Here is a 14855-nt window from a genome sequence, read left to right as displayed (position 1 = left end):
AATCAACACTGGGTGAGATAAATACAGAACATGTATTAACATTCTAAGCTTAAACCATTCATAGATTATGTAGCAGTATGTGTGCACTTCAGATGTGGAAATGGAGTGAACGGTGCGTGTACGTTACAGGGAAAAGCATCTACGCTATATATAATGCGTAAAGAAATGTACCTAGCCTTTAGCACACCAGCTGTTTCTGCTTGTCAGGCTGAGTTAGCCATGAAATGCAGTAGGGCATTTTGTAGTAAATATCCTACTTGATTGACTTTTTTAAGCCTAGTCACCTATGCTGATTTATATAATTTAGGAAGAAATATAAATTTTAGCAATGAAAGACAAACCTTAAAAATTTCCCTCACTTTTTTTAGAACACTCTTTTCTAAAAAAGAAAGGATGGGGAATGAAGCCATTTTGGTGGACTCCCCATAGATGGTAAAGCAAAATAGAATACGTTTTTTCCTACCTGTAATATTGTTCAGTGTAGCAAACCTTTTTGCTTGTTACAGTACAGCAAATGGGGTGTTTAATTTGGGATTCAATGTAGTCTAGAGTCAAGGTGCAGCAGTTTTATTACAGAAATACAATTTTATTGGAGGCTGAAGATTTAATTTCCACCTTACGTAGAAAGCCATAAACGCATGCCTATTTTACATTTTGCATAGCATTTGATATGTGTAATTCCTGCCCTAATTTTAGAGTTTGAAAAGGTGGAAGAATCACAATATGTAGATTCAAATTCTTCAACATTTCAGCCACAAATGGCACTTAAAAATGAGCAATTTTCTGTTCGTCATGGATTTGAAACTCTTCCCTCCCCTGACTGAGCTCAGCAACACATGCTTTGCAGGTCTTCTTGCAAAGGTGAGCCAAAAAGCCACCCAAAAAGCACACCCTTGTGTTGCAGCAAAGGCTTTCTTTGTTTAAATTTGTCTGCTAATGGCAGACTACTAAAAAGGCATTCTACTAAAAAGCAAGATAGTCAGATGATACGGATAGTTTTCCTTCTATTGTGCTCAATATCTGTCAGGATCACATGTTAATATCTATTCAGATGTATGTATTTGGAATAAAATAATTTGTAAATGGAAGGACTGAACATGAAATAATCAAATAATATTATCTGTAAGGCTATAATAACACTCGAATTCAAATTTGGAGGATTGTGTCATTTTCTTTCCTTCAAATATATTCATTAACACACACAGAGACACACAGACACACAGACACACACACAGACACACATACGCACACGCACACACACACACACACACACACACACACACACACACACACACACACACACACACACAGGCTGCCCTAACATCTGTTTGCCTTTGCAGCATTAGTTCTCTTCATCAACATTTCATACCTCCTCTTTCCCACCAGGTGGAGCCCTTTGTTTATGGACATCTGTCCATTTCTTTTTTTTTTTTTTTCCTCCAAGATGCTACCAGATAAATGGCTCCAGAGCTAAAATACTGTTGCAAACACGAAAATTTAACACACACAGATAAAAAAGTAAAGCTTCTCAGGCATTGGTATAATAAACCTTGCTTTAAGAGTCCTATTGCTACTAGATTTAATAGCTTACACATTTTCCTATTTACAACTTCTGCACACCAAACAGCAGAAAATAATATTGTTGTGTGTGCCGTAAACAGTGTTGCTGCAGGTCTATTTTATGAAGCACAATCATTTTTATAATCTCACATGTTTGGCAACTGCAGTCAAAAGGCAAAAAAAAAATCCCAAACAACCAAATACTATATGCTATGAGCCTCAGTTTTCTTCAGTCTAAAAATATATACCTCATTGAGAAGAAAATGTTTTTCTTCAGAAAAAAGAGGGTGTTAATTCAGCTGCAGGTAATAGAGGGCAATGTCAAATCTTCTCCTAGTCAAATTTATCTGTCGCCAATTTGAAATCCAGTTAAGGGTAAGTAAAAATCCATTTTAGCTTTGGTTCTATTCAGGAGCTAATTAAAACTAAGAACTATTAGCAAAGGTACATTGTTCAATTATTTGAATATTCATATTTTAAGAACTTAATCAAAGCTCATCTCGTGAACAAAAGGCAGTCGTATTTTAAAAATTGGAACCCCAATTTGCATGTGCAAATAACTGTGGAATGAGCTCACCTAAACTAGCTCACCAATGACCTCAACCTTGATCTGGAAAGATCGTTTATTCACAAGTAAAACATCCACATTCTCTATGCTAACTCTGTCTTGGATCTTTTCTCAAGGTAGCTTACTAATTGCGACGTTCGAGGGTCTTTTAATAACATATGCATTTTCCAACACCATGGAGTTATATATTTAACTGAAATATAATTTCTGTTGCATTTTTAATTTTAACCAGGATTTGTTCTCTTTGTACTTATATTATCTAAAATTTTGCTTAAGCATCTGCAAAGCAGTGAGTGGAAGATTTGTGTGTTTGCTTTATTTAATCAGTCTCCCGGCCTGAGAGATCAGGCTTTTCTATTGGTATACAAACTGGTTCTTCGATCGCAGGCTGAATGTGAAGAAGCCCTTATACAACAAAATGCTGGAACCACCATTTTGGCGTCTGCTCGCATACAATAAAATGGTGGCACAAAAAACAGTTAACACGTTGTGCACACAAGAGTTGTCTTTGAAAGAATTCTATTCTCTAATCCAACTATCAAGCTGCTTTTTAAAATACTGTTAGCGAGTGGATAGGGGTTTGCTTTCTTTAAATATATAGAATGTGTGTGTATGCGTGTGTACATGTACACATACGTGTGTGTGTGTGTGCGTGTGTGTGTGTGTGTGTGTGTGTATGAGAGAGAGAAAGGAATGCTGAAGAATCCAGCTGTGTACATTCGAGGAAAGGATAGAAAGGACTAGTCAAAAATTAACACTCAAGCTGAGAGTGAAAGCAAACCTATGTAAAAAGCACAGTTCCTGGAAATTGTTTCTAACAGTTCACAAAAGCTGCATAGTGAATTTGGCCTTGATGACTCCTTTCATTTTAGCATTCACTGCAAGCAACTTTGAGTTAGGAAATTTAAGAGAGTTGCTATTCTTTTTCTTTCTCTTTTTCCCTCCTAATGTCCTATAAAAATTAAAAGCAAGCCCACATTTGACTCTCACCTAGGAACTCCCACTCTCATTTTTCACAGAGGAGAAAGAAACCTGAGGGCCAATCTTTCCTTCCTCTTTTACTTCTTCTGCTCTTATTTTTAATCATTACAAATGCTGCCTTGGCTCTTTCTAAGTGTGGAAATTCTCATTTTTCTGCAGTGCTTCAGAATCACACAGACTCCTTGGGGATATAGTGAGGAGCTAACCAACTGCACATGGGAAATGAGAAAGTTCGTGGTTAGAAAAATTGCAGTCTTTGGTAATTTTCCACATGGAGTAGAAGTCATAAGTGACTTTTTTCTTTTAAACATAATGACTTTACTTGAGCACTTGGTATGGAGTTGTAGGTTCAAACTTGAACATATAAATCCACTAAAGTGCCTTACAAAATTTAATTTCACTTCTTTCTATAAACATTTTCACTATTTTTAAGTGCATAATAAATAGGTTAAAACAGGCCACCCTCCCTCCAAGATCCCCCCACTTCCAGACAGAGCTATAAAAGACTACTGTCTGCAAATGAGAAATAGCCCTGTAGGACCCACCAGCAGGCTATGCAATATGTGACATAGACCACCAGGGGCTGAACTGAAACCGCTAATACTTTTTTCATAGCATCATTAGCTAGAGTAAAACAAGGTGTCAAAGTGAAAAGATGGGGAGGCTGACCTGGCTCATTATATTTGCATGCCTTCATTTTAATTATTTTTGCATTAAAATTAAGCACTAATATTTAATTGTGTGATTTAAATGTTGCCAAAATACAGTACATTACTTTTCATGTTTTTAAACAATTAATGTATTATTTTATGATGACTATCTAAACTTGTTTTTCAATAAATAGTAAAACTCTCTTGATAGCAATGCAATTTCAATTTAAGGCTAAGGAGAGGTTATTAGTAAAATTTTTCCCCATTGTACTTTATGAGATAAAATTAATTGATTTGTTTTGAAATTTAGATCTTAAATCAAAATCTGCCTCCAACTGAGAAGAATGAGTCTGGGGCTCATGGAATAAGTTTGCATGCGTTCTCGGCCTGGTGTTGACAGTCATCAGGAAAAAATATATTCTCTTTATAATAGCTGCTTTACAATTTTGAGACATTGTTAGGCTTTTACATGTACTAATATTAGTTGCCCCATGTACCTTAAATAAAGCCAACCCAATAAATTTAGGATTGTGGCTGAAAAATAAATGTCATGTCAGTAACCCTCAACCAGATACCAGAAGAAGGATTATGTGATTGTTTAGTCCAAAAATTAAGTCCCATGTTTTTAATTGGTGTCATATCCTGTCCTAAGTCTATAGTGCTTAAATCAAAGGCAACCAGACTAACCTAGAGAGGAAACATAATAACAACTCCTTTCATCCTCTGGCTCAAATGTTTTTATACTCAACCTTAATTTTTGCTAAAACACTTTCAGGCAAAGACAACAGGAAACAGTAAACATGGCAACACCATGAAAATAATTTTCGGATGCACTTTTTCTTTCTGTGTTCAAAGAGTGAGTCGTACAGGCTGCAGAGCAAACTGATGTATCATTAAACTCAATGCAGACAAAAACAACCACCCTTCCAGCAAAATGGATTAATTTCATAAATCTTGTTTCCAACTAGACTAAAGCCAGGAATTGACTCCAGCTCTCACATCAACGGCCTGAAACTGTGGTGCATCGCAGTAGAACGTTCAAAGGGAATCTGGAGACTCTAACAACAACTTTAAGGACAGGGATGCAATTATAACTGACAGCCAGATGTCTGGCTGGGCTGCTACAGCTACCCACCAAGATTGCAGATGGTCTTGAGACCTTTGCATCTAAACAGAGAGTCCGAGTGAATGATACACGGATAAACAACAATACCACAAATCATCGACACACACCGAAAAAGTTGCTGTGACTGATAAAGATTTCAGATGTCAAGAGCTGGCCAACCCAACCCTTCTTCTCCCACTTCCCTCCCCATTACATACTACCCAAACAAAAAAGCTTGTTAGTGGTTGAGAGCCCAGCGGGAAATGTTTTGACACCCAGTGCCAAACGCTAATCCTTCACTGCCGCCTTTAATATATGTAAACGTTTAGATTACAGAGGCAAAAGGGATTCCAATAGAAATTACTTTACATGTGGAATATGGAGATTTAATAATTTGGCTAACTCTATATTACATTTATTGCACTTCTCCCTTTTAATCAAGGATTACCTTAAAGGAGCACATTAAAATTCAAAGAGAAGGAAAATTTCTCTTAATTATCACTAAAGCAATAATCAACATGCAGCCTTTTGCTTTTTGTTCCTTTTGAAATATGTGTTTCAGAAAAAAATATGAACAGGTTCTCTTAGTAGGTTATATGACATTTTTTAACCTATCTAGATACACTTTTCTTCATTTCACAGATTCCATATTGTCTTAAAATAAGTATAACCAGATTTGATGTGCATTCATGATTCATAAACTAGTATAAATCTCAAGCCATTCTAATCCAAATATGGATTAAGGATTTAGAAGGAAACTCAGTAAAAATGTCTTACTTCGTAAAACAGTTTGAAGCTTTAATTAATTTATGGTATTAAATATTTGTAAAAATAATATAACTGCACTCAACCTATTTATTATTTTAGGGTATATTGGTGGATTTTTCAGTGTCATGAACTATTTTGCAGTTTTCATAAGGTCTTCTTAGAGCAACGAAAAATTATGTCCTTACAAGCAAACTCTTTTTGACAAAGGTGCTTAGATTTAAGATTTCAAATACATTTCCCTTTGTGACATTCTTCTCTAGTGTACACATCTTTAGTTGTTGGTTTCAAACCCATTTTGAGATCTCAGTTTTCTCCAGAAAAAATGTCAAAACCAGAAGCCTTTCAAAGTAGCCACTGTGAACACGGAGGCTCTTTCTGCACAGCCTGACGGCCGGTCTCTCCACTTGCCTCATGTGGCCACGCACTGCAACCCTCCAAAAAGAGATGCATCGTATGCCCCTTCCCGGAAGCAACACTTCCAGAAAATATGCTGACCAAGAAGAAACAGCAGGGGTGAGACAAGTGGCCAAAGCACTCGAAACATCCTAACAAGCGCTAATTAAATGTCTTGCTTAAAAAATATGGCTTAAGAAAGCCAAACACAATAACTTCTTACAGATGGTTTTGGGAACTAACAAGACCTGTAGGAAATGGCGCATTAGGATTAGTGTCCCCAATGTCTCTTCCAACCATTAGTGACTGAAGGTGCTGTGCACTTTAGGAAGAAGTGGTCAGAATTTGAGTGATGTGAAGCTGTTTGGCTTGTTTCTCATTTCTCTCCGAAGGGAAGCGTGCATCTGTTTTGGTGCATTATGCAGGCAATTATTGAAACGGCCAGTCAGTTGAATACAAAGAGAGCATTAGCAACCCTGAAATCTATTTTTTTTCCTGATGGGGTACAAAGCCATACTGAAAAATAGCTGTGAACACCAAGAAGGCAGGAACTGTGTTTTGTCAAATCCATGCCCCTCTATTCAACCAACATATAGTGGGCATTTTATAACTGTTCATTCATTTTTTGAACAAATATTCCTTCAATGGTTAGCTTATGCCAGGTAGGGGCTAAGTTTTGGAGATAAAGTAGTCAAGAAGACAAACATGGTATAAACAATTATGCCTTTGAGAGTATGAGGATATTTGTTGAAAGGATGGATGGACGGATGGGAAAATGTGTGCTGGGAAAAAACAGTATTACTCAGACACAGGTCTGGTGGTCTAATCTGATATTCCTTTAGGATGAGCCCCTTGGGCTGGGCACATTCAAAGAAAGATAGAGCCAGATTCCCAGGTGAGATAGCTCAAAACAGAACCAGTGGCAGTGACTGGTCCCAGTAGGAACCCGAAACTAGGTTCTGGCATGGTGATCTAAGCTTTGCCTCTGAAGCTAAGTGAGGTTTCCCAGGATCTTAGGACCTGTTCAAGATTACTACTAGTACCAGCATTCTTGGTAGAATTTGGAAGGAGAGCCTCTGATAATAAAGGAAAATATAGGCCCAATACTTAAAATTTTTTTTCCCTTCAATGTATAACTATAAGATGAAAGGGTGTGTATATGTCTGACTCTATTACTAAGAAGAGACCTCTTGTTTCCAGTTGTTGGTTTAATGCCCCTTGGGAAGAGGTGTCTTGTCCGCCCAAACTGTCTTTCGCCCCTGCAGGCTTCTTGACTTCCTTGCTGTTGTTTGTTTGTCTTAATTCTGCTCCCATTTGCCATGTATTCAACTGGCAAAAACAGTATAATACTGTTTTTTCCCCAGCACACACATGTTTTACAGCTTGTCTATACCCGTGATGCAGACTGGGGTTCTGGGTGGGGTGGGAAAAAAGGATTCAGTGAAAAAATTCCTGCCAACCTGAATATTTTCTGTAAAAGAACTAGTTAACAACTAGATAGAGTTAACAACTAGATTTTCCTTTTGCAGCTGGTTGCTTTGCAATATAATGAAAAGGAATTTCTGAATGATTGGGTTCATGGGCCAGTAGTCCCTGCACACACAGGCCACATGTACCATGTCACTTCCGTTTATCAACAGCACCATGTACCAACCATCGCCATCCCTTTCATGAGAAAAAGAGGCTTCACTGGAATCAATGGAAGAAAGTAAACTTGCTTTGACTGTGGCGTTGCTTATTTCACACATTCATTCAACAAACATTTACTAAGAAACTCTTTGGTGTCATTTGCTGAATAACTCTATATGTACAAGTTGGTTAGAAAAGGAAGGCTGCTGAGGGAACTGTTAAGGAAAGAAATGTATCAAAGTTGTAGTATTATAAATATAAGTTTCAGCCTTGGGAGAGTCCAGAAGCCCAAACAAATAAGGTTGTTTTTCTCTAATGTCTATGGACTAGGCCAGAGTGTTTCAGGTAGTGGCGCTGATGAAGATGAGCTGATGATGATGTCAGTGTCACCATTCACTTGATAAGGGCTCACTGCACGCCTGCCACTGTGCACCATACCTTACATCCATTTTGTTATCTAATTGCCACAACAAACCTGTTAAACAGGACTCATTGTTGCCATTTTACAGATTGGGAAACTGAGGCTCACAGAGGCTAATTAACATCTAATACCAGCGACATCTAGTAAATGGTAAAATGCAGATTCCAACTTCAGAGTCATCTGCCTCCAAAGCCCACAGCACTATGCTTCCTCTTTAATGTGATCTAGGTACTTAGAGTTGAGGCCATTTAATATGCAAGTCAAAATCTAAATGATTATCACTACATGCATGTGAGGTTTGCTTTTGAAGCCAGGTCTGGAAGATCATTCAGATGGTTGTTTAAATGCACGTTTAAATGCACGTTTAAACACTGACTGCCACACTAGAAAAGAATTTTTTTCCTTGGGACCACGGTGTTTTATTATGAAAATAGAATAAAAGCTTCAAAAACAAAATGATCCTTTCTCATTTAATGAAAAACGAAATTTATTGGCTTCTATTCATTTAATCCACTTTTCAAGAATTAATTTGTCAATATTAATTGTAATAATAAGAACATCAAATAGTAAGATTTTTCACAAACAACTGCAGAGTTTTGGCCAGATTTTGCTTCACAAGGCCCTGGGCTCAAAACTAGCATGAGTTAAATACAACTCACAAGGCAGTTAATGTGTTTTTAAATGTAATATCCCCATGTATTGTCCAAATCTTTGTACTATTTTATGGGCTCCAAATTTCATTCTTTGTGTTCCCTTTTACATCAGATCTCTCCAAAGAAGTGCTACAGATATAATATTTCAGATCCAAAGGTGTTGCCCTTCCTGTCCCAGATGGCATAGCACTGTCCCTAAGCTAGCCCTACAGCAGCTATGACAGTCAAGGAGCCCCCACACATGTGTGGCTTAGCAGGGCATCACTCTGATGCTGAGACACTGGCTGGGAAGGAGAAAGAATGGGAAAGGAAAGGTAAGATGAATGAAGCAAGGGAGGAGAAGGAGAAAACTGCCCTCCCCAGCCTCTGGCCGGCCTTGTTCCAAGTCCCTGTGCGGAGGGCTGAGTTCAGAAAGGAGCAAATGCGGCTCCTGGAGGCAGACGGCCTGGAAGCCTTGGCTTGTCACCTGATTCCTATGAACTTGGGCAAGCCACGGACCTCCCTGAGTCTCAGTTTCCTCATCTGTAAAAATGAAATAATGATAAGGTCCATTTCACCAAATATTGAACATCTAATGAGATCATGTATTTTTAACAGCTTTATTGAGTTATAATTGACATATAATAAACTGCACATATTTAAGAGACAATCACATTTGAAAAAGCATTTGTACTGTAAAAGTTTGATCTCCACCAAGCTCACAATCCCACAGTAGCTCCCTAATTTTTGAAGCCGTTTTCTGTTTGATTTTTAAGAGCCTTCATAACCGGGCTGCACCTCACCCAGCCCACCTCATTTCTCACCATTTGCTGATACAGATTTGATGCTCAAACAACAACGAGGCCAGCCTTCTTCCTTGAGCATTCTTTCCACTGGCTTTTCCCTGGAACACCTGGCGACCACCAGGCTCCCACTGTGCGTACCCATGCATCTTCCTTCCTTCCTACAGCCCTTGAACACTGAGCACTTACCCTGCCCAGTACTGCCCTGTGTGTGTGTGTGGGGGGGGGGGTATGCTTCTGTGAGCAAGACAGACAAGCACGTTGCCCCCCAGGGCCTTTTGCAGCAGGCAGGATGTTCATCCGCCAGACTCATTCTTCCCCAGGAGAAGCCTCCCGCTCTGATGCCCTGTTCTCTAGGAAACCTTTTAATTACCACAAACTAATTATCTTATCTCTCTTTTTTCTTATAGCGCTTGTAGGCTGCTTCATATAATTTAGGGCATAATTTTATTTTGTAAAATAAAAAAAAAGCCCTAAATGATTACCTGGGAAGCTATTATTCCATATTCTTATAACCATATCAAATAGTAGACGTATCAAATGCTTGTTGATTTCAGAAGATTACATCAGAAAAGCAGGTATGGGTAAGAAACTGTCTGAGGGAATACGACCCATCATTGCCCCTCGGTGACACCTGTGCCTTGGGCTGGTGGGCCCTGCTGGGAGGGCGGCACTATTGGGGACAGTCTGATTCACGGCTTGTCCAAAGCCAACCACGGGGGAAGCCACGCTCAAGGACATCTTCCTGCTGCCAGTGAAAGACGAGTGTCTCCTAGCAACCAGATTCCAGTGGCTTCCTGTCCTAGGAGCCGGCCGGTGTGCTCGCTGCTTTATTGCCTAAGGTTTTGTATTTTGGCCTTTCTGATCATTGCATTTATTCTAGATTCTGAAACTTTAGGAATCAGGTGTGATCCACAGGCTAGCTGCAGAGATTAGAGGTGAGAAACCATTTCATTCAAAACATCCTTTCAGCAACCACTCATGACTTTCATGGTTTTAGCCTAAAAAGGGTGAAAACATTTTTTTAAAGATTTCATATATATCAGAGCTGTGGGTTTGAAAGACACTTAAAATGGGAAAAGCATACGTTCTTTCCATCAAATAATCAAAAAGTACTCAGACCTTTTCAAAAGAGATGCACTATCATTCAAAAGCTGTTATAGCAATAAACTTTAACTTGGCAAATTCACAGATGCAGAAAGAAAGGCAAGTCAAATTTGAAGAAAATAGTTCAAGGTCCTTAAAAGTTTCAATGGCTTAAAATTATGTCTGCTGCAACATGGGTTGGGCATCTACTTGCTTGCTGTTCTTTCTAGGGATTTCTAAGCTCAGTTTTAAGGTACATAGTGCTACATTCTTATTTCGATGGGATTGAATTTGAGCAGCTGATGTTGTTTTTTTAATTTTCGCTTGCTTTTATCAAACATTCATCAAGACACAAGTTCCTCATGTGTGCAAAAAAATGATCCGGACTTCACAGTGAAGAGCTCAAAACTAGCTGCAAGTATATCCTTAACTGCAAAACCCCCATAAACATGAATGAAAAGTCTGATTACTTTTATCTTTCAAAAATGAAACCTCAGAGACAGAAAAGAGTCACATGTGTCAGAGGACTGGCAAACCCCGGGACTCTTTCCCAGCAAGGCCAGCAAGGCCACCAAGGCTTGGTGATGCCCTAGATTCCTGAGCGGTCAGCAGAGGCTTGGAGTCCGGGACTCTGCGAGTATCGGGGGAGCTTTGTATCTGCAGACTCGAGAGCTCTTCCGAGGTATCCCTCATGTCCTCCCTCTTTCTCGCCCCCTCTCCCAGCAACAACAGTCACAAAGTCACGAGTCAAAGATTAATTCTAAATGTTTTGGCTGTGGAGTTCCACAAAACCTGAGACTGAGCTCTTTCTTCTCGGGAAAAGTATAGGATTTGCCAGATAGCAGCCAGTGGCTTTCATTGTTTCATCATCCACTTCTGAAATTTATCCTGGGATGGAGTTTTCACTAAGGGAGTGTTGAACATTCCCCAGAACAACTCCTGGGGTCCTTAGTTTTCTCTTCTGGGATTCTGGATGTATTTGTTTCAAGGGTGCAGAATGAATCACGTGGTTATAGCAGAGCACTCCTGCATTACTCTCACTCACTAAATAACCTCGTACATGGACCAAGGATTTCCTTATGGTCTCAGGATGTTCTTTGTTCCCTGAAATGGTCAGAACACCCATCAGGTATCTTGGGAGAAAGGTATCTTTAAAGTCCATTAAAAACTTTTGTTTAAAAGGAAAAACTGATCTGCCACTCACTTGTCTGAGTACTGCTCTCTTGGTCTTTAATTGACATGTAAATCTGTTCACTTGATGTCTTAATACTACATGAGGTAGATTCAGCTTAATCATATTTTTCCAAAGAGGAGAAAAAGTAACTCTTACTTCTCCTGTAGGCCTTTTCAGACATCTATTTGTAGTAGTGGAAGGAGCTGAGGACAGGAAAGGCCCCAGGAGGCAACCTGAGTCTCACGCCCCTCAACCCAGCATTCTAATCATTGTACAAGATTCAAGCTAATTCGAGAATAATAGGCCTGGTTCCCAGCCTTAATCATTTCCATTTTCATCATGGTTTACACAATAATTGTAAATGACCAAGTTGATTAGTGTCTCTATAAAGCCAAACAGATTGGGAGGCAGTGTAGAGGAGTGCTAACTGAATAGGTTTAACGTTCCCACAGACCTGGGTTAAACTCCCAGCTCTGTCATTTACTAGCTGTGTGACCTTGAGAAAGCCACCAGACATCTCTGAGCCTCATACTTCCTCACCTGGAAAACAGGGGGTTTTGATAACTACCTGTGTGAAGATTAGTGTGAGAACGAAATGAAACAATGTGTGCAAAGGATTTAGCATAGTGTTGGCAACTACTGTCTATTGAATAATAAATTATAATATGGATGACTTTGATATGTGTGGTATATTAGATTGTCTTATCAATTATCTGTTACTTAAGTACAAAGCACTGTGCTGAGTAGTATAGAGAATCCCTCAAAATTGTGAATTCTCTCTTTCTTCAAAAACTTTATAACCCCATTGCTAATCAAGGAAACAACTTAGAAACCCATAGAAAAAGTAAAATGGCACTGGACACAACTTTTCTTGGCACTGTCAGTCTCAGGGATGCACTTAACTCTACTGAGAAGGATGCCACTCCAAGAAAAGTTGTGACAGACATGTCAGTCTTCCTGGCGTTTACTTTAAGAAGCATTCAGTGTCTGTTTTAATGAGTTAACTCTTTTAACCAATCAACAAAACTAGGAGGGAGATATTAGCAATGGTCCTACTTTACAGATGAAAAAACTAAGCACAGACAGGTTAGATAACAAGGCCATACAAGTAATACACAGCAGAACTAGAGCAGAACCAAGCCAAGTGGTTCTAGGGTCTGCTTTTCTAACCCCCATACCTTCCTGCTTCCTCACAGCACCTAGTCGCAGGAGGGGACAGTTGCATACCTCTGGCTTCATTCCTTTACTCCTCTTTTTGAAGATGGATTCCCTAACCCACAAGACTGGGGCTTCACTCTTTCCTTTCCTTTCAGCACTGAAGACCTCAGAAGGAACTCTAAAATTCCTATGGACACTAACCAAGCTGTTATCATATTTAAGCCAATCTCTCTTATTTTTTTGAATAAGAGTTATAAACATACTCTGATGCATTAAAAAGATTTACCTTAGGGGAGGGTTACTTCATGATCTAATAAAACAAATTTCTAACTTGAAAGCTATTGCAGCTTTTGAAGTATTATTTAAATTGTCCTAAACACAAATTACTTATAGAATTGAACTATCACTTTATAGCTGAATGAAAGTTAATATGCTCCTCTTGATTTCTACGCTTAAGCATAAATTTCCTTACGTAAAACACTTTAGAATTTGGAGAGCTAAAATCTGAACCTTTTTCTCTGTCCAATCTTGTATCTGTTGCAATAAAATGTGAAGAACACAAACCATCAGCAATAACCAGAATGGAGGAAGAATGTTTACTCAGAGCCTAACATCACTTCCTAGTTCTTCAACTGTTAGAGAAATAATTTGAAAAAGACAAATAATTTGAAAAAAAAATTGTCTCATATTTGTAAATTGAAAACACTGTAAATGAAGAAAAATGGCTGCCCCAATAGTTTTAGGACATAATTCTTTTTTTTTTTTAAGGAATGAGTGCAATCCTTCATATGTTCTTTTCTGAATCTGGACCATCCTGGGCACACAGTAGACTATTAGACAGGCTCTAAGTTTTGTCCATGGTTAGCAAACGACATACAAAGAACTAAATTGCTCCCTTGAAGTTGAAATCAAAGAGCCCTCACGGGCAGCCTGATATATATCCGCACGGGAGAGTACACATTTGCATGTGATCGAGGCAATTGAGAGAGAGGGGCTGTTTTAAACCATGGCAGATTACTAGATCCTAATGTGATTATGCTGGAACATGAAACACACACACACACGTACACATACACACTTGCTTGTAAAAAACATCTCTGAAATTCTTCAAAGCCAAAGTTTAGAAGAACACGTGCTATGGACGAGTAGTAACAGTAATTTCAAAACCACTCCTTTTACAAGTCCATTCCTCATCTCTTTTATCACGTTGATACACTTTTTAGGAAAAATAAAGAAAGAGAAATATGAAGCTGAAGACAGAAAATTTAATTATAAAATAAAGCCACCCACCTTGCTTTCAGGGTCAGGAAGTACAATGGCCTTCTCTTGGAGCAAGAATGGACTGAACACCCATGTGTTAAATGATCATATATCTATTTAAAAGATAAAGAAATAGTTTTTAAAAAAAGAAATAAAAGCTGCAACATCTCAGTCCTTCTCATAGCAAGTCTTACCAAAAAAATAAAAATAAAATAAAAGCAGCATACTGGCTGTCTGCTATAAGGCAGAAAGCTGAGTCCTTAAGTCACACTGTTTCCCTGTTTTGCAAAACAAAATAAAACCAAAAGCAACAGAAAAAAATGTTGTTTGGCAGGAGGGGAAGGACCTTAAAACACCTTGTGCCCTCCTGGGTCCCTCCCAGTGTCTTCAATGTGGGCTGTGGAAGCCACGCCGCTCAACACCAATGTCACCATCGGCTGCTTAAATGCCACAAAAGTACACTTAGAAATGAGAGGAAAGCGACTGACACGGATATGTTGAGCCAGCCCCACTGCCACTGGAACAGCCTTAAATGCCCACACAAGGAGAATAAAAAGAAAAGCACATTTTGCAATAGAATAAATTCTTTTTTTTTTTTTTATTGAGACCGCAGAAAGTCACATGACCCTGCATGGAGCCTTTCAGGAAAGCAACCGAAATGCTAAAG

At 38.8% G+C, this 14855-nt stretch overlaps 1 long non-coding RNA gene across 2 annotated transcripts in view; it reads right to left on the bottom strand.

Moving 5' to 3' along the window:
* LOC105883036 (uncharacterized) overlaps positions 1-14647 on the bottom strand; it is a 106177-nt gene extending 91530 nt beyond the window's left edge. For both annotated transcript variants that reach the window (XR_012920575.1, XR_012920574.1), the window contains exons 1-2: positions 14535-14647; positions 14219-14301 (exon numbers count right to left, since the gene is read on the bottom strand). This is a non-coding gene — a long non-coding RNA (uncharacterized LOC105883036). The remainder of the gene's footprint in view (positions 1-14218; positions 14302-14534) is intronic.
* Positions 14648-14855: the final 208 nt, after the last annotated feature.

The sequence above is a fragment of the Microcebus murinus genome, chromosome 8 (genome assembly GCF_040939455.1).
Source record: "Microcebus murinus isolate Inina chromosome 8, M.murinus_Inina_mat1.0, whole genome shotgun sequence".
Classification (NCBI taxonomy): Eukaryota; Metazoa; Chordata; class Mammalia; order Primates; family Cheirogaleidae; genus Microcebus; species Microcebus murinus.
The sequence above is the reverse complement of the archived record's forward strand: the minus strand, read 5'-3'. Positions and strand labels throughout refer to the sequence as shown.